The 24,714-nt window shown below is 50.5% G+C and overlaps 1 protein-coding gene across 1 annotated transcript in view; it reads right to left on the bottom strand.

Annotated features, from left to right (window-relative positions):
* The window catches only part of ec (echinus), a 458,553-nt gene that overhangs the window by 237,026 nt on the left and 196,813 nt on the right, over positions 1-24,714 (bottom strand). The window lies entirely within an intron of this gene.

The following is a 24,714-nucleotide window of genomic DNA, read 5'->3' as shown; positions in this document are numbered from 1 at the left end:
ACTGCCTGTCAACAACAACCTGGGAGCATTAAGGACAACATTCCCAGAGGGCAGTACTGAAGCGTCACTGCCTGTCAACAACAACCTGGGAGCATTAAGGACAACATTCCCAGAGGGCAGTACTGAAGCGTCACTGCCTGTCAACAACAACCTGGGAACATTAAGGACAACATTCCCAGAGGGCAGTACTGAAGCGTCACTGCCTGTCAACAACAACCTGGGAGCATTAAGGACAACATTCCCAGAGAGCAGTACTGAAGCGTCACTGCCTGTCAACAACAACCTGGGAGCATTAAGGACAACATTCCCAGAGGGCAGTACTGAAGCGTCACTGCCTGTCAACAACAATCATACAACACAAGTGTTACTTCTAGTACTTCACCTCATCAATGATGAGTTACAACAGATGCTGTGGTCAGAGATATGTAAGAAGAAGCGAGCACTGGAGTAGACCTAATGGGCCATATTAAAACATTGAAGTAAGCCTACTGACCTATATTAAGCAGGTCCAACTGACATGCAAGTGTTCTCACATAACATAACACTAGGGCAGGCCTACTGGTCTATATTAGACAGTTCCAACTATCCCTTAACCATTCTCACTCGTGTAACTCTACTACTCAATCTTAGAAAACCTCAGTGGAAATAAATCACAAACTTTAGTTTTGCTGGTTTATCCTGGGTTAAACATTTATAGTTTATCATCAGTGTGTAACACTCAGGTGTTTAATACAACTATTGTGGAAAAAGAAATACATAAAAACATCTGCACTGTTTCCGAAAATAGAGTTTGTTTTATTGTATGAAGCAAGAGGTGTCTATGTTGGTATTGTATTAATGTTGGTAGAATTACCCACAACATGTCAGGTAAAAGGACACAAGTGCAACTAATGCGACATTTTTATTATGACAACGTTTCGCTCTCCAGCTCCAGCTCCTGGAAAGCGAAACGTTACCACATTAAAACGTTGCATTAGTTGCACATGTGTCCTTTTACCCGTTAGGATCACATAGCGTTACAATTTCTGAGATCAAGAGCTTTTCACCAGGATGACGGCAGCAGCAGTCAAGAGACCACTAGCTACACAACCCAGACAATATTACCTCAGAACGTCTTGTTGTGACACTCTGGAGACCCAGTCATTATCTTGGTCTCCCACAGAGGGTAATCACACGTCTCGAGGAGTGGCCGGCCAGCTTTGCCACCCAGAATTGATGGACATTTATCCCAGTTGAAAGAGTTTTAGCGGTTTGGGGGAGGAGTGGAAGGAGCTTAGTAAGAAAAGGTGGGGATACGTATGAAGTGTTGACCACAGAGGGCGCCACAGAGGAGAGAAGAGCCATCAATATTTACTACACAACAGTGGCCATATATGTCCACTGCAGGAGGTGCAGGATTAAGGAACAAATATATCACTCAAGTTTTCCAAGGAGGTACTGACCTCATCTCATGTCTGCGACACGGAAGCCTCTTAAATGTTTTGCACTCTGGCAAGACTATCGGCGTTTTCTTTCTGTCTCGCGAACATGTAAGATGATAAGCACATTACATAAACTTCTACTGCCATTCAGTATACACTTATCTTCAGACCACGGTACGGCTGGGGCTCGTGAGGCACTTATCTTCAGACCACGGTACGGCTGGGGCTCGTGAGGCACTTATCTTCAGACCACGGTACGGCTGGGGCTCGTGAGGCACTTATCTTTAAAGTCAGACCACGGTACGGATGGGGCTCGTGAGGCACTTATCTTCAGACCGCGGTACGGCTGGGGCTCGTGAGGCACTTATCTTCAAAGTCAGACCACGGTACGGATGGGGCTCGTGAGGCACTTATCTTCAGAGTTAGACCACGGTACGGATGGGGCTCGAGAGGCACTTATCTTTACAGTCAGACCACGGTACGGATGGGGCTCGTGAGGCACTTATCTTCAGACCGCGGTACGGCTGGGGCTCGTGAGGCACTTATCTTCAAAGTCAGACCACGGTACGGATGGGGCTCGTGAGGCACTTATCTTCAGAGTCAGACCAGGGTACGGCTGGGGCTCGTGAGGCACTTATCTTCAGAGTTAGACCACGGTACGGATGGGGCTCGTGAGGCACTTATCTTCAGACTGCGGTACGGCTGGGGCTCGTGAGGCACTTATCTTCAGACCACGGTACGGCTGGGGCTCGTGAGGCACTTATCTTCAAAGTCAGACCACGGTACGGATGGGGCTCGTGAGGCACTTATCTTCAGAGTCAGACCAGGGTACGGCTGGGGCTCGTGAGGCACTTATCTTCAAAGTCAGACCACGGTACGGCTGGGGCTCGTGAGGCACTTATCTTCAGGCCACGGTATGGCTGGGGCTCGTGAGGCACTTATTTTCAGACCACGGTACGGCTGGGGCTCGTGAGGCACTTATCTTCAGAGTTAGACCACGGTACGGATGGGGCTCGTGAGGCACTTATCTTCAGACCGCGGTACGGCTGGGGCTCGTGAGGCACTTATCTTCAGAGTCAGACCACGGTACGGATGGGGCTCGTGAGGCACTTATCTTCAGAGTCAGACCACGGTACGGATGGGGCTCGTGAGGCACTTATCTTCACTTTAATATATTTCCTAATATCTCTTGTTTTCGTAACATTTTCTTTTTAGAAGGCTTGGTCCTACACAGCCACGGGGTCGATAACTGACAATTAAAAAAATAACTGATTAGCGGTAAATACATCTGAAAGATCAGTGTTCATGTGTGTTAAGACTGATCACATTTAATAACACGAGTGAGAGGTTAGTGTTTGAGAGGTCACACTACAGTGACCTAACACACGTGAACTTCCTACTCATGCACTCACACTTGTGATGAGAAAGGTCAGCTCCTGTGTTGCGTTTAGCGTGGAAATAACATTCTGGTGACATTCTGTAATCTTCTCAAACTTCACCATTCTTATGAAACTCTCAACATTGGCAGCAAAAATAACACTCTATCAGCAACTTAACAATACACTGGAGAATGCTTGAGATTTTAGTAGTGTGAGGCAGAGGTCATAGTATTGTGTATCCAGAATGATAAGTGAGACTGTTGCGGGAATAAAAAAATCTGCCATGCTGCGCTCTGCTCTCTGGGTCAGGTGGTAGCTACTCTCACTACACATGTACAAGTCTCCAGCAACATGTACAAGTCTCCAACAACATGTACTGGCTATACATGTCTAGCAGCCACAACAATATATCCCTTAATACAATAATGTATATTCTGATCTCTCTCTTTCTCTCTCTCCTTCTCTACAACACACACACACACACACTTTCTCATGCTCACCAACAGTATGTGAACATTTCCCTCTTGTGTACTACTCTCCATACCTCGGCTAACATGTATTTTAAACACAATATTAACCAGGGACCCAGACCGACTTTCACACAGTCCCTATATCAGTGGCCGCAAGTGCTCAAGTAGCTTTAGGAAATCCCTCCTCGAGAGTTCCTCTTGTGTCTTTATTTCACAGAGCCGGCGTATGTCCACAAGTCCTGGAACCACATATTGCTCTCACGGCTCAAGGTATCCTGTAGGCTAATGATAAAGCCTATGAGAGAGGGGTTCAGCCGATACATTGGTCCGGGGCCCGGACCAATGTACCGGCTGATTTTTTTTTTGGTAATATAAATTATTTTTAGTTTATGTAGAAAAATAAGTATGTAAAATCCACTTAGATTGGGGGCCCTCAACCTGCCCCCACAGGCCCCAAAAGAAACTTGTCCTGTCTTGCAAAGTTTCTCTTGGAGGCCCTGCCGCAACAGGAATAAGCTGGTTCAATACTGAAGCAGCAGAGGGAGCCAGGAAAACACAGAATAGGATAACAAGGAAAGAGTAGGAAACAATGACGTCAGCGAGAATGTGTCACAAAGATAGGAGAGAGAAAATATGTAGATACTTTGCCGGGGGTCCTGGAACTTAAGAAAAGAATGTACATACATATCAGGTGTTCTAACAAGCTGAGGACATGGAAGTGCCGCTTTGGTGAAGAGTGAAGGTATTTTCACTCAGAGATGTGCAGTTCATCATTAGAAACCAGATAATGTTACGACCTAAGCTGCCCAAAATTCCACACAAAGAGAACACAATGATATACTGTAGATCTACGTAGTAAACAAGAAAAATTTACATTTTTTTAAGCGGAGCGAGTTGCTGCCTAAGGAAAAGACGAAGAAACCCAGTGAAAAAAAAAAACACTGGAAATACAGACACACACATGACAATGGTAGACAGTGAACCAGTTCCACACAAACCCAGGCCAAACATGGCAATGGTAGACAATGAACCTGTTCCACACATACCCAGGCCAAACATGGCAATGGAAGACAGTGAACCAGTTCCACACATACCCAGGCCAAACATGACAATGGTAGACAGTGAACCTGTTCCACACATACCCAGGCCAAACATGACAATGGTAGACAGTGAACCAGTTCCACACGTACCCAGGCCAAACATGACAATGGTAGACAGTGAACCAGTTCCGCAAGACAGGTATACAATACCGACAAGATGAAAGTTAAGACACTTGTGCACTTTATTGTAAACGTTTCGCCATCCAGTGGCTTTATCAATACAAATTCTTGGACATAATTAGAAAACAGAAGAACTATATACAAAAGAACCAGTTCCACACATACCCAGGCCAAACATGACAATGGTAGACAGTAAACCTGTTCCACACATACCCAGGCCAAACATGACAATGGTAGACAGTGAACCTGTTCCATACATACCCAGGCCAAACATGACAATGGTAGACAGTGAACCTGTTCCATACATACCCAGGCCAAACATGACAATGGTAGACAGTGAACCTGTTCCATACATACCCAGGCCAAACATGACAATGGTAGACAGTGAACCAGTTCCACACATACCCAGGCCAAACATGACAATGGGAGACAGTGAACCTATTCCACACATACCCAGCCCAAACATGCACCATACCACATTACAGACAACACTGGGGACACCAGAAATGTGTCCACCAAGACCCATCTTACACGATGACACAGTATCAGTGGTACTAACAAGACCAACACCAAAACAAGACATCCCAAATGGTAAATCGTCCTTCCTTTTTTTGTAAACACTCAAGGTTGGAAAACAAATAAAGCTATATAAGTGGCCTCCACATAAACAAATACTGTGTTTGAGCATTTACAGAAACACATACAAGGGATGTTTTGGCCGGTGAGATAATAACCAAAACCACAATATTTACAGACGTGACAGTAAGTAAGTCACATGGAGGAGGACGAAGTTTTAAGGTGGAAAATAGAAATTTAGTAATTTTCCTCTTATTATAAGCCACCGTCAACAACGGCTGAGGAATTCACGGATCAGCTAAGGAAGATAGACAGCTGCCTTAAAGGTTTTGAAATCCCCTCAACAAATATCCACCTTGGAGATCTGAATCTCCCAAATATGAAATGGAAGATGGTAAATAATAACATTGTACCAGAAACAGCTCCTGGAAGCACACTAGCTTGGTAGGTACACACAAGAGAGCTGATGGAGCTTTGTGAAAGGTATTCTTTGATCCAACACATACCAGAACCCACTAGAAATGAATATACACTGGATTTGATCTTCGTAAAAGTGAGAGACGTAACAGTCACAATATACTCTTATCACAGCAATCATGGGAAAACTCCAGTAATAATGTACCAGAAGGGAGGTTCAGTAAATTTAACTTCAACAGTCAGGTAAATGACTGTGACAAAATAAATAAAGAACTGGAAAACAGTCATGAACACCGTAATCCATCAGCAGTTCCTGGAAATGCTGAACACAGACACATACAAAGTCTGTATTAAACATGTATCAAACATTTTTCCAAGAAGCCTTTATATCCACTCCTCCGAGGATATGGGTCACACAATTTTCACCAGAGGTGGATCTCACACGCAGGTGCATTCCTCATGTACACACACACGTAGGTGCACGCCTCGTTTACACTTACACAGGTGCATACTTCGTTTACATACACGTAGGTGCACGCCTCGTTTACACACACGCAGGTGCATATTTCATTTACACACACGCAGGTGAACGCCTCATTAACCACTAATTACAAATCTGATAATTTACATGCACACGCATCCCAACCCCCCTCCCCACAAACACACGTGTTGAATATTAAGAGGAATCACTTAACACGTGTCTGGTCCCGCTGACATGCACTGAGCACGTTCTAGCCCTCTGACGTGCGCTGAACACGTGTTGCGGGCTCAGGAAAATACACTGAACACGTGTCTTGATCACAGACAACCGCTGAACACGTGTCTTTCTCACAACCACTTAACACGTGGATCTCTTTTCCTCAAACCTGTGTATCAGCTATGTGATGAGAGGCTGTCAGTCTTCTGAACGAGGATAACTGTTACGAAGCTCAACACCACCAATGAAATTCTCAAAGTAACTTCCACTGCCGAGGGTTGAGAGTGACCTGGCAGGGCATACCTGAGCCCACAACAGGGATCTTGCTAAAGATACCCACATGCACGGTGGGTACCCCCGTGTGCTCCTCAGGCGTAAAGCATCGCTTCACCACGGGCACGGCACTCAGCACCCCACTGGGCTTCCTAGAGCCGTACTGAATCCTGCAGGCTTCTCACCTATGTCCTGCAAGGAGAAGGTCATGTGCTCCATCAAGCCCACGGCAGTATAGAACACGTATTTTATGTAAAACATACTAAATTATTTCTACGGTAATTAACGTTATATTTTTATTGGAAGACAAGATCATAAGAACATAAGAAAGGAGGAACACTACAGCAGGCCTACTGGCCCATACTAGGCAAGTCCTTCACAAATCCAACCCACTAACAGAATATCTGCCCAACCCATTTTTAATGCTATCCAAGCAATAAGCTTTGATAGATCCAATGCTGACATTACCTACCACACTTGGCTGCTACTAATACTCATCCATTACCTACCACACCCATCTATTGCTAACACCCACCCATTACCCACCTATTACTAACACCCAGCCATTACTCACGTAATACTAATACCCAGCAATTACCTACCTATTGCTAACACCCATCCATCGTCTACCATACCCACCTATTACTAACACCCAGCCATTACCTACCTATTACTAACACCCACCCCTCACTTACCATACCCACCTATTACTAACAGCCAGTCATTACCCACCCATTACCTACCATACCCACCTATTACTAACACTCAGCCATTACCCACCTATTGCTAACACTCAGCCATTACCCACCTATTGCTAACACTCACCCATCACCTACCATACCCACCTATTACTAACACCCAGCCAATACCTACTACACCCACCTATTACTAACACCCAGTCATTACCTACCTATTGCTAACACCCACCCATCACCTACCATACCCACCTATTAATAACACCCACCCATTACCTACCACACCTACCTATTGCTGACACCCAGCTATTACCCACCTATTGCTAACACCCACCCATCACCTACCTATTACTAACACCCACCCATTACCTACTACACAGACGAATCTCCCGCAAGACACTCTGGTGTGAGATTCATTTGCAAAAACTTACATTTGTGTCACAGTGGTGGCCCATACTAACCTCCCTATGGTGTACAAATATACCTAGTTGGACGAATCTTATTGTAGCCAGCTGGTCCAGTGGCTTACTCGCCATGGATTCAAACCCCACCCGTTCCGTGGCTCGACAGATGGGGTCTCGGTCACACAGGTAAAGACTGATGACGGCGGACAGGCACAACGCTCCCCCTATCTCAAACACCCCTTGTCCCTCCCTCACCTGCACGTGTTCATCTGGCGGTGAGGGATCGACCGCGCGTGCCACGTGCACCCTCAAGTGTCAGATATAAACTGCTGATTAGGCTGATCACTGTTATCGTGAACTAGATTACAGTGGTGATAATAGCTTAGGGATTTACTGTGTAAACCAGGGGCTTCTCTACTAATGTTATCCACAGTTGTAACTGATACACTACCTACCGTCTCAACACAAATTATTGTTCACTCACGAAATCGTAATGACACGATTGTAAATTATTATTATTGCTGTTGCTGTTATTGTTCTTAATAATAATAATAATAATAATAATAATAATATTATTATTATTATTATTATTAGTATTATTACTGGTGTTATTGCTATTATTGTTATTATTGCTGCTGCTGTCATTCCTAATAATAATAATAATAATATTTAGGTAGTAGGTTGGTAGACAGCAACCAGCCAGGGAGGTACTACCATCCTGTGGTAGTAGGTTGGTAGACAACAACCACCCAGGGAGGTACTACCATCCTGTGGTAGTAGGTTGGTAGACAGCAACCACCCAGGGAGGTACTACCATCCTGTGGTAGTAGGTTGGTAGACAACAATCACCCAGGGAGGTACTACCGTCCTGTGGTAGTAGGTTGGTAGACAGCAACCACCCAGGGAGGTACTACCGTCCTGTGGTAGTAGGTTGGTAGACAACAATCACCCAGGGAGGTACTACCGTCCTGTGGTAGTAGGTTGGTAGACAGCAACCACCCAGGGAGGTACTACCGTCCTGTGGTAGTAGGTTGGTAGACAACAACCACCCAGGGAGGTACTACCATCCTGTGGTAGTAGGTTGGTAGACAACAATCACCCAGGGAGGTACTACCGTCCTGTGGTAGTAGGTTGGTAGACAGCAACCACCCAGGGAGGTACTACCGTCCTGTGGTAGTAGGTTGGTAGACAACAACCACCCAGGGAGGTACTACCATCCTGTGGTAGTAGGTTGGTAGACAACAACCACCCAGGGAGGTACTACCATCCTGTGGTAGTAGGTTGGTAGACAACAACCACCCAGGGAGGTACTACCATCCTGTGGTAGTAGGTTGGTAGACAACAATCACCCAGGGAGGTACTACCGTCCTGTGGTAGTAGGTTGGTAGACAGCAACCACCCAGGGAGGTACTACCGTCCTGTGGTAGTAGGTTGGTAGACAACAACCACCCAGGGAGGTACTACCATCCTGTGGTAGTAGGTTGGTAGACAACAATCACCCAGGGAGGTACTACCGTCCTGTGGTAGTAGGTTGGTAGACAGCAACCACCCAGGGAGGTACTACCGTCCTGTGGTAGTAGGTTGGTAGACAACAATCACCCAGGGAGGTACTACCGTCCTGTGGTAGTAGGTTGGTAGACAGCAACCACCCAGGGAGGTACTACCGTCCTGTGGTAGTAGGTTGGTAGACAACAACCACCCAGGGAGGTACTACCATCCTGTGGTAGTAGGTTGGTAGACAACAATCACCCAGGGAGGTACTACCGTCCTGTGGTAGTAGGTTGGTAGACAGCAACCACCCAGGGAGGTACTACCGTCCTGTGGTAGTAGGTTGGTAGACAACAACCACCCAGGGAGGTACTACCATCCTGTGGTAGTAGGTTGGTAGACAACAATCACCCAGGGAGGTACTACCGTCCTGTGGTAGTAGGTTGGTAGACAGCAACCACCCAGGGAGGTACTACCGTCCTGTGGTAGTAGGTTGGTAGACAACAACCACCCAGGGAGGTACTACCGTCCTGTGGTAGTAGGTTGGTAGACAACAACCACCCAGGGAGGTACTACCGTCCTGTGGTAGTAGGTTGGTAGACAACAACCACCCAGGGAGGTACTACCGTCCTGTGGTAGTAGGTTGGTAGACAACAACCACCCAGGGAGGTACTACCGTCCTGTGGTAGTAGGTTGGTAGACAGCAACCACCCAGGGAGGTACTACCGTCCTGTGGTAGTAGGTTGGTAGACAGCAACCACCCAGGGAGGTACTACCGTCCTGTGGTAGTAGGTTGGTAGACAACAATCACCCAGGGAGGTACTACCGTCCTGTGGTAGTAGGTTGGTAGACAGCAACCAGCCAGGGAGGTACTACCGTCCTGTGGTAGTAGGTTGGTAGACAGCAACCACCCAGGGAGGTACTACCGTCCTGTGGTAGTAGGTTGGTAGACAACAATCACCCAGGGAGGTACTACCGTCCTGTGGTAGTAGGTTGGTAGACAGCAACCAGCCAGGGAGGTACTACCGTCCTGTGGTAGTAGGTTGGTAGACAGCAACCACCCAGGGAGGTACTACCGTCCTGTGGTAGTAGGTTGGTAGACAGCAACCACCCAGGGAGGTACTACCGTCCTGTGGTAGTAGGTTGGTAGACAGCAACCACCCAGGGAGGTACTACCGTCCTGTGGTAGTAGGTTGGTAGACAGCAACCAGCCAGGGAGGTACTACCGTCCTGTGGTAGTAGGTTGGTAGACAGCAACCAGCCAGGGAGGTACTACCGTCCTGTGGTAGTAGGTTGGTAGACAGCAACCACCCAGGGAGGTACTACCGTCCTGTGGTAGTAGGTTGGTAGACAACAACCACCCAGGGAGGTACTACCGTCCTGTGGTAGTAGGTTGGTAGACAGCAACCACCCAGGGAGGTACTACCGTCCTGTGGTAGTAGGTTGGTAGACAGCAACCACCCAGGGAGGTACTACCGTCCTGTGGTAGTAGGTTGGTAGACAACAACCACCCAGGGAGGTACTACCGTCCTGTGGTAGTAGGTTGGTAGACAGCAACCACCCAGGGAGGTACTACCGTCCTGTGGTAGTAGGTTGGTAGACAGCAACCACCCAGGGAGGTACTACCGTCCTGTGGTAGTAGGTTGGTAGACAGCAACCAGCCAGGGAGGTACTACCGTCCTGTGGTAGTAGGTTGGTAGACAGCAACCACCCAGGGAGGTACTACCGTCCTGTGGTAGTAGGTTGGTAGACAGCAACCACCCAGGGAGGTACTACCGTCCTGTGGTAGTAGGTTGGTAGACAGCAACCACCCAGGGAGGTACTACCGTCCTGTGGTAGTAGGTTGGTAGACAGCAACCACCCAGGGAGGTACTACCGTCCTGTGGTAGTAGGTTGGTAGACAACAACCACCCAGGGAGGTACTACCGTCCTGTGGTAGTAGGTTGGTAGACAACAACCACCCAGGGAGGTACTACCGTCCTGTGGTAGTAGGTTGGTAGACAACAATCACCCAGGGAGGTACTACTGTCCTGTGGTAGTAGGTTGGTAGACAACAATCACCCAGGGAGGTACTACCGTCCTGTGGTAGTAGGTTGGTAGACAACAACCACCCAGGGAGGTACTACCGTCCTGTGGTAGTAGGTTGGTAGACAACAATCACCCAGGGAGGTACTACTGTCCTGTGGTAGTAGGTTGGTAGACAACAACCACCCAGGGAGGTACTACCGTCCTGTGGTAGTAGGTTGGTAGACAGCAACCACCCAGGGAGGTACTACCGTCCTGTGGTAGTAGGTTGGTAGACAGCAACCACCCAGGGAGGTACTACCATCCTGTGGTAGTAGGTTGGTAGACAGCAACCACCCAGGGAGGTACTACCGTCCTGTGGTAGTAGGTTGGTAGACAACAACCACCCAGGGAGGTACTACCGTCCTGTGGTAGTAGGTTGGTAGACAGCAACCAGCCAGGGAGGTACTACCGTCCTGTGGTAGTAGGTTGGTAGACAACAACCACCCAGGGAGGTACTACCATCCTGTGGTAGTAGGTTGGTAGACAGCAACCACCCAGGGAGGTACTACCGTCCTGTGGTAGTAGGTTGGTAGACAACAACCACCCAGGGAGGTACTACCGTCCTGTGGTAGTAGGTTGGTAGACAGCAACCACCCAGGGAGGTACTACCGTCCTGTGGTAGTAGGTTGGTAGACAACAATCACCCAGGGAGGTACTACCGTCCTGTGGTAGTAGGTTGGTAGACAGCAACCACCCAGGGAGGTACTACCGTCCTGTGGTAGTAGGTTGGTAGACAACAACCACCCAGGGAGGTACTACCGTCCTGTGGTAGTAGGTTGGTAGACAACAACCACCCAGGGAGGTACTACCGTCCTGTGGTAGTAGGTTGGTAGACAGCAACCACCCAGGGAGGTACTACCGTCCTGTGGTAGTAGGTTGGTAGACAACAACCACCCAGGGAGGTACTACCGTCCTGTGGTAGTAGGTTGGTAGACAGCAACCACCCAGGGAGGTACTACCGTCCTGTGGTAGTAGGTTGGTAGACAACAACCACCCAGGGAGGTACTACCGTCCTGTGGTAGTAGGTTGGTAGACAACAACCACCCAGGGAGGTACTACCGTCCTGTGGTAGTAGGTTGGTAGACAACAACCACCCAGGGAGGTACTACCGTCCTGTGGTAGTAGGTTGGTAGACAACAACCACCCAGGGAGGTACTACCGTCCTGTGGTAGTAGGTTGGTAGACAACAATCACCCAGGGAGGTACTACCGTCCTGTGGTAGTAGGTTGGTAGACAGCAACCACCCAGGGAGGTACTACCGTCCTGTGGTAGTAGGTTGGTAGACAGCAACCACCCAGGGAGGTACTACCGTCCTGTGGTAGTAGGTTGGTAGACAACAACCACCCAGGGAGGTACTACCGTCCTGTGGTAGTAGGTTGGTAGACAACAATCACCCAGGGAGGTACTACCGTCCTGTGGTAGTAGGTTGGTAGACAGCAACCACCCAGGGAGGTACTACCGTCCTGTGGTAGTAGGTTGGTAGACAACAACCACCCAGGGAGGTACTACCGTCCTGTGGTAGTAGGTTGGTAGACAACAACCACCCAGGGAGGTACTACCGTCCTGTGGTAGTAGGTTAGTAGACAACAACCACCCAGGGAGGTACTACCGTCCTGTGGTAGTAGGTTGGTAGACAACAATCACCCAGGGAGGTACTACCGTCCTGTGGTAGTAGGTTGGTAGACAGCAACCACCCAGGGAGGTACTACCGTCCTGTGGTAGTAGGTTGGTAGACAGCAACCACCCAGGGAGGTACTACCGTCCTGTGGTAGTAGGTTGGTAGACAGCAACCACCCAGGGAGGTACTACCGTCCTGTGGTAGTAGGTTGGTAGACAACAACCACCCAGGGAGGTACTACCGTCCTGTGGTAGTAGGTTAGTAGACAACAACCACCCAGGGAGGTACTACCGTCCTGTGGTAGTAGGTTGGTAGACAACAATCACCCAGGGAGGTACTACCGTCCTGTGGTAGTAGGTTGGTAGACAGCAACCACCCAGGGAGGTACTACCGTCCTGTGGTAGTAGGTTGGTAGACAGCAACCACCCAGGGAGGTACTACCGTCCTGTGGTAGTAGGTTGGTAGACAGCAACCACCCAGGGAGGTACTACCGTCCTGTGGTAGTAGGTTGGTAGACAACAACCACCCAGGGAGGTACTACCGTCCTGTGGTAGTAGGTTGGTAGACAACAACCACCCAGGGAGGTACTACCGTCCTGTGGTAGTAGGTTGGTAGACAACAACCACCCAGGGAGGTACTACCGTCCTGTGGTAGTAGGTTGGTAGACAGCAACCACCCAGGGAGGTACTACCGTCCTGTGGTAGTAGGTTGGTAGACAACAACCACCCAGGGAGGTACTACCGTCCTGTGGTAGTAGGTTGGTAGACAACAACCACCCAGGGAGGTACTACCGTCCTGTGGTAGTAGGTTGGTAGACAACAATCACCCAGGGAGGTACTACCGTCCTGTGGTAGTAGGTTGGTAGACAGCAACCACCCAGGGAGGTACTACCGTCCTGTGGTAGTAGGTTGGTAGACAACAACCACCCAGGGAGGTACTACCGTCCTGTGGTAGTAGGTTGGTAGACAACAACCACCCAGGGAGGTACTACCGTCCTGTGGTAGTAGGTTGGTAGACAACAACCACCCAGGGAGGTACTACCGTCCTGTGGTAGTAGGTTGGTAGACAACAACCACCCAGGGAGGTACTACCGTCCTGTGGTAGTAGGTTGGTAGACAACAACCACCCAGGGAGGTACTACCGTCCTGTGGTAGTAGGTTGGTAGACAACAATCACCCAGGGAGGTACTACCGTCCTGTGGTAGTAGGTTGGTAGACAACAACCACCCAGGGAGGTACTACCGTCCTGTGGTAGTAGGTTGGTAGACAGCAACCACCCAGGGAGGTACTACCGTCCTGTGGTAGTAGGTTGGTAGACAACAATCACCCAGGGAGGTACTACCGTCCTGTGGTAGTAGGTTGGTAGACAGCAACCACCCAGGGAGGTACTACCGTCCTGTGGTAGTAGGTTGGTAGACAGCAACCACCCAGGGAGGTACTACCGTCCTGTGGTAGTAGGTTGGTAGACAGCAACCACCCAGGGAGGTACTACCGTCCTGTGGTAGTAGGTTGGTAGACAACAACCACCCAGGGAGGTACTACCGTCCTGTGGTAGTAGGTTGGTAGACAACAACCACCCAGGGAGGTACTACCGTCCTGTGGTAGTAGGTTGGTAGACAGCAACCACCCAGGGAGGTACTACCGTCCTGTGGTAGTAGGTTGGTAGACAGCAACCACCCATGGAGGTACTACCGTCCTGTGGTAGTAGGTTGGTAGACAACAACCACCCAGGGAGGTACTACCGTCCTGTGGTAGTAGGTTGGTAGACAACAACCACCCAGGGAGGTACTACCGTCCTGTGGTAGTAGGTTGGTAGACAACAACCACCCAGGGAGGTACTACCGTCCTGTGGTAGTAGGTTGGTAGACAACAACCACCCAGGGAGGTACTACCGTCCTGTGGTAGTAGGTTGGTAGACAACAACCACCCAGGGAGGTACTACCGTCCTGTGGTAGTAGGTTGGTAGACAACAACCACCCAGGGAGGTACTACCGTCCTGTGGTAGTAGGTTGGTAAACAACAACCACCCAGGGAGGTACTACCGTCCTGTGGTAGTAGGTTGGTAGACAACAACCACCCAGGGAGGTACTACCGTCCTGTGGTAGTAGGTTGGTAGACAACAACCACCCAGGGAGGTACTACCGTCCTGTGGTAGTAGGTTGGTAGACAACAACCACCCAGGGAGGTACTACCGTCCTGTGGTAGTAGGTTGGTAGACAGCAACCACCCAGGGAGGTACTACCGTCCTGTGGTAGTAGGTTGGTAGACAACAACCACCCAGGGAGGTACTACCGTCCTGTGGTAGTAGGTTGGTAGACAGCAACCACCCAGGGAGGTACTACCGTCCTGTGGTAGTAGGTTGGTAGACAACAACCACCCAGGGAGGTACTACCGTCCTGTGGTAGTAGGTTGGTAGACAACAATCACCCAGGGAGGTACTACCGTCCTGTGGTAGTAGGTTGGTAGACAACAATCACCCAGGGAGGTACTACCGTCCTGTGGTAGTAGGTTGGTAGACAGCAACCACCCAGGGAGGTACTACCGTCCTGTGGTAGTAGGTTGGTAGACAACAACCACCCAGGGAGGTACTACCGTCCTGTGGTAGTAGGTTGGTAGACAACAACCACCCAGGGAGGTACTACCGTCCTGTGGTAGTAGGTTGGTAGACAACAACCACCCAGGGAGGTACTACCGTCCTGTGGTAGTAGGTTGGTAGACAGCAACCACCCAGGGAGGTACTACCGTCCTGTGGTAGTAGGTTGGTAGACAGCAACCACCCAGAGAGGTACTACCGTCCTGTGGTAGTAGGTTGGTAGACAACAACCACCCAGAGAGGTACTACCGTCCTGTGGTAGTAGGTTGGTAGACAACAACCACCCAGGGAGGTACTACCGTCCTGTGGTAGTAGGTTGGTAGACAGCAACCACCCAGGGAGGTACTACCGTCCTGTGGTAGTAGGTTGGTAGACAGCAACCACCCAGGGAGGTACTACCGTCCTGTGGTAGTAGGTTGGTAGACAACAACCACCCAGGGAGGTACTACCGTCCTGTGGTAGTAGGTTGGTAGACAACAACCACCCAGGGAGGTACTACCGTCCTGTGGTAGTAGGTTGGTAGACAACAATCACCCAGGGAGGTACTACCGTCCTGTGGTAGTAGGTTGGTAGACAGCAACCACCCAGGGAGGTACTACCGTCCTGTGGTAGTAGGTTGGTAGACAGCAACCACCCAGGGAGGTACTACCGTCCTGTGGTAGTAGGTTGGTTGACAGCAACCACCCAGGGAGGTACTACCGTCCTGTGGTAGTAGGTTGGTAGACAACAACCACCCAGGGAGGTACTACCATCCTGTGGTAGTAGGTTGGTAGACAGCAACCACCCAGGGAGGTACTACCGTCCTGTGGTAGTAGGTTGGTAGACAGCAACCACCCAGGGAGGTACTACCGTCCTGTGGTAGTAGGTTGGTAGACAGCAACCACCCAGGGAGGTACTACCGTCCTGTGGTAGTAGGTTGGTAGACAGCAACCACCCAGGGAGGTACTACCATCCTGTGGTAGTAGGTTGGTAGACAGCAACCACCCAGGGAGGTACTACCGTCCTGTGGTAGTAGGTTGGTAGACAACAACCACCCAGGGAGGTACTACCGTCCTGTGGTAGTAGGTTGGTAGACAACAATCACCCAGGGAGGTACTACCGTCCTGTGGTAGTAGGTTGGTAGACAACAACCACCCAGGGAGGTACTACCGTCCTGTGGTAGTAGGTTGGTAGACAACAATCACCCAGGGAGGTACTACCGTCCTGTGGTAGTAGGTTGGTAGACAACAACCACCCAGGGAGGTACTACCGTCCTGTGGTAGTAGGTTGGTAGACAACAACCACCCAGGGAGGTACTACCGTCCTGTGGTAGTAGGTTGGTAGACAGCAACCACCCAGGGAGGTACTACCGTCCTGTGGTAGTAGGTTGGTAGACAGCAACCACCCAGGGAGGTACTACCATCCTGTGGTAGTAGGTTGGTAGACAGCAACCACCCAGGGAGGTACTACCGTCCTGTGGTAGTAGGTTGGTAGACAGCAACCACCCAGGGAGGTACTACCGTCCTGTGGTAGTAGGTTGGTAGACAGCAACCACCCAGGGAGGTACTACCGTCCTGTGGTAGTAGGTTGGTAGACAACAACCACCCAGAGAGGTACTACCGTCCTGTGGTAGTAGGTTGGTAGACAACAACCACCCAGGGAGGTACTACCGTCCTGTGGTAGTAGGTTGGTAGACAGCAACCACCCAGGGAGGTACTACCGTCCTGTGGTAGTAGGTTGGTAGACAGCAACCACCCAGGGAGGTACTACCGTCCTGTGGTAGTAGGTTGGTAGACAACAACCACCCAGGGAGGTACTACCGTCCTGTGGTAGTAGGTTGGTAGACAACAACCACCCAGGGAGGTACTACCGTCCTGTGGTAGTAGGTTGGTAGACAGCAACCACCCAGGGAGGTACTACCGTCCTGTGGTAGTAGGTTGGTAGACAGCAACCACCCAGGGAGGTACTACCGTCCTGTGGTAGTAGGTTGGTAGACAACAACCACCCAGAGAGGTACTACCGTCCTGTGGTAGTAGGTTGGTAGACAACCACCCAGGGAGGTACTACCGTCCTGTGGTAGTAGGTTGGTAGACAGCAACCACCCAGGGAGGTACTACCGTCCTGTGGTAGTAGGTTGGTAGACAACAACCACCCAGGGAGGTACTACCGTCCTGTGGTAGTAGGTTGGTAGACAGCAACCACCCAGGGAGGTACTACCGTCCTGTGGTAGTAGGTTGGTAGACAACAACCACCCAGGGAGGTACTACCGTCCTGTGGTAGTAGGTTGGTAGACAGCAACCACCCAGGGAGGTACTACCGTCCTGTGGTAGTAGGTTGGTAGACAGCAACCACCCAGGGAGGTACTACCGTCCTGTGGTAGTAGGTTGGTAGACAACAACCACCCAGGGAGGTACTACCGTCCTGTGGTAGTAGGTTGGTAGACAGCAACCACCCAGGGAGGTACTACCGTCCTGTGGTAGTAGGTTGGTAGACAACAACCGCCCAGGGAGGTACTATCGTCCTGTGGTAGTAGGTTGGTAGACAACAACCACCCAGGGAGGTACTACAGTCCTGTGGTAGTAGGTTGGTAGACAACAACCACCCAGGGAGGTATTACCATCCTGTGGTAGTAGGTTGGTAGACAACAACCACCCAGGGAGGTACTACCGTCCTGTGGTAGTAGGTTGGTAGACAGCAACCACCCAGGGAGGTACTACCGTCCTGTGGTAGTAGGTTGGTAGACAGCAACCACCCAGGGAGGTACTACCGTCCTGTGGTAGTAGGTTGGTAGACAACAACCACCCAGGGAGGTACTACCATCCTGTGGTAGTAGGTTGGTAGACAGCAACCACCCAGGGAGGTACTACCGTCCTGTGGTAGTAGGTTGGTAGACAACAACCACCCAGGGAGGTACTACCATCCTGTGGTAGTAGGTTGGTAGACAACAACCACCCAGGGAGGTACTACCGTCCTGTGGTAGTAGGTTGGTAGACAGCAACAACCCAGGGAGGTACTACCGTCCTGTGGTAGTAGGTTGGTAGACAGCAACCACCCAGGGAGGTACTACCGTCCTGTGGTAGTAGGTTGGTAGACAACAACCACCCAGGGAGGTACTACCATCCTGTGGTAGTAGGTTGGTAGACAACAACCACCCAGGGAGGTACTACCGTCCTGTGGTAGTAGGTTGGTAGACAACAACCACCCAGGGAGGTACTACCATCCTGTGGTAGTAGGTTGGTAGACAACAACCACCCAGGGAGGTACTACCGTCCTGTGGTAGTAGGTTGGTAGACAACAACCACCCAGGGAGGTACTACCATCCTGTGGTAGTAGGTTGGTAGACAACAACCACCCAGGGAGGTACTACCGTCCTGTGGTAGTAGGTTGGTAGACAACAACCACCCAGGGAGGTACTACCATCCTGTGGTAGTAGGTTGGTAGACAACAACCACCCAGGGAGGTACTACCGTCCTGTGGTAGTAGGTTGGTAGACAACAACCACCCAGGGAGGTACTACCATCCTGTGGTAGTAGGTTGGTAGACAACAACCACCCAGGGAGGTACTACCGTCCTGTGGTAGTAGGTTGGTAGACAGCAACAACCCAGGGAGGTACTACCGTCCTGTGGTAGTAGGTTGGTAGACAGCAACCACCCAGGGAGGTACTACCGTCCTGTGGTAGTAGGTTGGTAGACAACAACCACCCAGGGAGGTACTACCATCCTGTGGTAGTAGGTTGGTAGACAACAACCACCCAGGGAGGTACTACCGTCCTGTGGTAGTAGGTTGGTAGACAACAACCACCCAGGGAGGTACTACCATCCTGTGGTAGTAGGTTGGTAGACAACAACCACCCAGGGAGGTACTACCGTCCTGTGGTAGTAGGTTGGTAGACAACAACCACCCAGGGAGGTACTACCATCCTGTGGTAGTAGGTTGGTAGACAACAACCACCCAGGGAGGTACTACCGTCCTGTGGTAGTAGGTTGGTAGACAACAACCACCCAGGGAGGTACTACCGTCCTGTGGTAGTAGGTTGGTAGACAGCAACCACCCAGGGAGGTACTACCGTCCTGTGGTAGTAGGTTGGTAGACAGCAACCACCCAGGGAGGTACTACCGTCCTGTGGTAGTAGGTTGGTAGACAGCAACCACCCAGGGAGGTACTACCGTCCTGTGGTAGTAGGTTGGTAGACAGCAACCACCCAGGGAGGTACTACCGTCCTGTGGTAGTAGGTTGGTAGACAACAACCACCCAGGGAGGTACTACCGTCCTGTGGTAGTAGGTTGGTAGACAACAACCACCCAGGGAGGTACTACCGTCCTGTGGTAGTAGGTTGGTAGACAACAACCACCCAGGGAGGTACTACCGTCCTGTGGTAGTAGGTTGGTAGACAACAACCACCCAGGGAGGTACTACCGTCCTGTGGTAGTAGGTTGGTAGACAACAATCACCCAGGGAGGTACTACCGTCCTGTGGTAGTAGGTTGGTAGACAGCAACCACCCAGGGAGGTACTACCGTCCTGTGGTAGTAGGTTGGTAGACAACAACCACCCAGGGAGGTACTACCGTCCTGTGGTAGTAGGTTGGTAGACAACAATCACCCAGGGAGGTACTACCGTCCTGTGGTAGTAGGTTGGTAGACAACAACCACCCAGGGAGGTACTACCGTCCTGTGGTAGTAGGTTGGTAGACAACAATCACCCAGGGAGGTACTACCGTCCTGTGGTAGTAGGTTGGTAGACAGCAACCACCCAGGGAGGTACTACCGTCCTGTGGTAGTAGGTTGGTAGACAACAACCACCCAGGGAGGTACTACCGTCCTGTGGTAGTAGGTTGGTAGACAACAACCACCCAGGGAGGTACTACCGTCCTGTGGTAGTAGGTTGGTAGACAACAATCACCCAGGGAGGTACTACCGTCCTGTGGTAGTAGGTTGGTAGACAACAACCACCCAGGGAGGTACTACCGTCCTGTGGTAGTAGGTTGGTAGACAACAATCACCCAGGGAGGTACTACCGTCCTGTGGTAGTAGGTTGGTAGACAGCAACCACCCAGGGAGGTACTACCGTCCTGTGGTAGTAGGTTGGTAGACAACAACCACCCAGGGAGGTACTACCGTCCTGTGGTAGTAGGTTGGTAGACAACAACCACCCAGGGAGGTACTACCGTCCTGTGGTAGTAGGTTGGTAGACAGCAACCACCCAGGGAGGTACTACCGTCCTGTGGTAGTAGGTTGGTAGACAACAACCACCCAGGGAGGTACTACCGTCCTGTGGTAGTAGGTTGGTAGACAACAACCACCCAGGGAGGTACTACCGTCCTGTGGTAGTAGGTTGGTAGACAGCAACCACCCAGGGAGGTACTACCGTCCTGTGGTAGTAGGTTGGTAGACAACAATCACCCAGGGAGGTACTACCGTCCTGTGGTAGTAGGTTGGTAGACAACAACCACCCAGGGAGGTACTACCGTCCTGTGGTAGTAGGTTGGTAGGCAGCAACCACCCAGGGAGGTACTACCGTCCTGTGGTAGTAGGTTGGTAGACAGCAACCACCCAGGGAGGTACTACCGTCCTGTGGTAGTAGGTTGGTAGGCAGCAACCACCCAGGGAGGTACTACCGTCCTGTGGTAGTAGGTTGGTAGACAACAACCACCCAGGGAGGTACTACCGTCCTGTGGTAGTAGGTTGGTAGACAGCAACCACCCAGGGAGGTACTACCGTCCTGTGGTAGTAGGTTGGTAGACAGCAACCACCCAGGGAGGTACTACCGTCCTGTGGTAGTAGGTTGGTAGACAGCAACCACCCAGGGAGGTACTACCGTCCTATGGTAGTAGGTTGGTAGACAGCAACCACCCAGGGAGGTACTACCGTCCTGTGGTAGTAGGTTGGTAGACAGCAACCACCCAGGGAGGTACTACCGTCCTGTGGTAGTAGGTTGGTAGACAGCAACCACCCAGGGAGGTACTACCGTCCTGTGGTAGTAGGTTGGTAGACAGCAACCACCCAGGGAGGTACTACCGTCCTGTGGTAGTAGGTTGGTAGACAGCAACCACCCAGGGAGGTACTACCGTCCTGTGGTAGTAGGTTGGTAGACAACAACCACCCAGGGAGGTACTACCGTCCTGTGGTAGTAGGTTGGTAGACAGCAACCACCCAGGGAGGTACTACCGTCCTGTGGTAGTAGGTTGGTAGACAACAACCACCCAGGGAGGTACTACCGTCCTGTGGTAGTAGGTTGGTAGACAACAACCACCCAGGGAGGTACTACCGTCCTGTGGTAGTAGGTTGGTAGACAGCAACCACCCAGGGAGGTACTACCGTCCTGTGGTAGTAGGTTGGTAGACAACAACCACCCAGGGAGGTACTACCGTCCTGTGGTAGTAGGTTGGTAGACAGCAACCACCCAGGGAGGTACTACCATCCTGTGGTAGTAGGTTGGTAGACAACAACCACCCAGGGAGGTACTACCGTCCTGTGGTAGTAGGTTGGTAGACAACAATCACCCAGGGAGGTACTACCGTCCTGTGGTAGTAGGTTGGTAGACAGCAACCACCCAGGGAGGTACTACTGTCCTGTGGTAGTAGGTTGGTAGACAACAACCACCCAGGGAGGTACTACCGTCCTGTGGTAGTAGGTTGGTAGACAACAATCACCCAGGGAGGTACTACCGTCCTGTGGTAGTAGGTTGGTAGACAGCAACCACCCAGGGAGGTACTACCGTCCTGTGGTAGTAGGTTGGTAGACAGCAACCACCCAGGGAGGTACTACCGTCCTGTGGTAGTAGGTTGGTAGACAACAACCACCCAGGGAGGTACTACCGTCCTGTGGTAGTAGGTTGGTAGACAACAACCACCCAGGGAGGTACTACCGTCCTGTGGTAGTAGGTTGGTAGACAGCAACCACCCAGGGAGGTACTACCGTCCTGTGGTAGTAGGTTGGTAGACAACAACCACCCAGGGAGGTACTACCGTCCTGTGGTAGTAGGTTGGTAGACAGCAACCACCCAGGGAGGTACTACCATCCTGTGGTAGTAGGTTGGTAGACAACAACCACCCAGGGAGGTACTACCGTCCTGTGGTAGTAGGTTGGTAGACAACAATCACCCAGGGAGGTACTACCGTCCTGTGGTAGTAGGTTGGTAGACAGCAACCACCCAGGGAGGTACTACTGTCCTGTGGTAGTAGGTTGGTAGACAACAACCACCCAGGGAGGTACTACCGTCCTGTGGTAGTAGGTTGGTAGACAACAATCACCCAGGGAGGTACTACCGTCCTGTGGTAGTAGGTTGGTAGACAGCAACCACCCAGGGAGGTACTACCGTCCTGTGGTAGTAGGTTGGTAGACAGCAACCACCCAGGGAGGTACTACCGTCCTGTGGTAGTAGGTTGGTAGACAGCAACCACCCAGGGAGGTACTACCGTCCTGTGGTAGTAGGTTGGTAGACAGCAACCACCCAGGGAGGTACTACCGTCCTGTGGTATTAGGTTGGTAGACAGCAACCACCCAGGGAGGTACTACCGTCCTGTGGTAGTAGGTTGGTAGACAGCAACCACCCAGGGAGGTACTACCGTCCTGTGGTAGTAGGCTGGTAGACAGCAACCGCCCAGGGAGGTACTACCGTCCTGTGGTAGTAGGTTGGTAGACAGCAACCACCCAGGGAGGTACTACCGTCCTGTGGTAGTAGGTTGGTAGACAGCAACCGCCCAGGGAGGTACTACCGTCCTGTGGTAGTAGGTTGGTAGACAATCACCCAGGGAGGTACTACCGTCCTGTGGTAGTAGGTTGGTAGACAGCAACCACCCAGGGAGGTACTACTGTCCTGTGGTAGTAGGTTGGTAGACAACAACCATTCAGGGAGGTACTACCGTCCTGTGGTAGTAGGTTGGTAGACAGCAACCACCCAGGGAGGTACTACCGTCCTGTGGTAGTAGGTTGGTAGACAGCAACCACCCAGGGAGGTACTACCGTCCTGCCAAGTGAGTGTAAAACGAAATCCTGTAATTGTTTTACATGATGGTAGGATTGCTGGTGTCCTTATTTTCTGTATCATAAACATGCAAGATTTCAGGTACGTCTTGCTACTTCTACTTACACTTAGGTCACACTACACATACATATACAAGCATATATGTACACACCCCTCTGGGTTTTCTGCTATTTTCTTTCTAGTTCTTGTTCTTGTTTATTTCCTCTTATCTCCATGGGGAAGTGGAACAGAATTCTTCCTCCGTAAGCCATGCGTGTCGTAAGAGGCGACTAAAATGCCGGGAGCAAGGGGTTAGTAACCCCTTCTCTTGTAAAATTTCTAAATTTAAAAAGAGAAACTTTTTTCTTTTTGGGCCACCCTGCCTGGGTGGGATACGGCCGGTTTGTTGAAAAAAAATAATAATAGCAACATTATTATTATTATTATTATTACTGCTGCTGCTGTCATTGCTATTTTTGCTAATAATAATAATAATAATAATAATAATAATAATAATAATAATAATAATAATAATAATAATAATAACAGCATCATCATTATTATTATTATTTTACTCTATTATTGAGAATACTGAGGTTGAAGATCAGTTTACATTTAGTAAGCATGCCATATACAGTCTACAAGCACCTCACTCTCAGCTAACGACTCCTGACTGCTGACGGCAGACGCTTCCAAGTGCTATCCAGTCGTAGAAGAACGAAGAGTTTACCATCATTCGGGCAATGTTTGTTCTACTTGGTGGCTGAGGGTGAAAAAAATATTGCACTTCGGCTATAATTACTGCTATAATTTCCGTATTTACCGACCAACTGGCTGTTATATACACTTGTGGGATAAGACCTCGTAGTACCTGGAGGTTGACAAGTGCTGGGATACCAGGTTACAACACTCCAGAACTGTTACAGGACCTGGAGGCTGACCCCACAGTGTTTGTTGTGGGGGTCACACCACCCACAATGATTGTTGTGGGGGTCACACCACCCACAATGATTGTTGTGGGGGTCACACCTTCAGTGATGGCTGTGGGGGTCACACCACCCACAGTGATGGTTGTGGGGGGTCACATCACCCACAGTGATGGCTGTGGAAGGTCATACTACTCACAGTGATGGCTGTGGGAGGTCACACTACCCACAGGGATGGTTATGGGAGGTTACACCACCGACTGATGGTTGTTGGGGTCACACAACCTACAGTGACGGTTGTGGGGTCACATCACCCACAGTGGTGGATGTGGGAGGTCACACCCACACCTGACACTGTTTCCCCCACACAACACTGTTCTCTACGTCACATAATTACTTATTAAACTTGATTTACTGACAACTGGAGAGGTGATTACCGATAACTGGCACAGCGGTAATGAGACCAACCAGACAGCTAACACCAGTGGTGTCTGACACACCTGACACTCAACACAGTGGTGTCTGAC

Source organism: Cherax quadricarinatus, chromosome 42, assembly GCF_038502225.1.
Source record: "Cherax quadricarinatus isolate ZL_2023a chromosome 42, ASM3850222v1, whole genome shotgun sequence".
Lineage (NCBI taxonomy): Eukaryota > Metazoa > Arthropoda > Malacostraca > Decapoda > Parastacidae > Cherax > Cherax quadricarinatus.
Note: the sequence above shows the minus strand (reverse complement) of the source record. Positions and strands in the feature narration are given on the sequence as shown.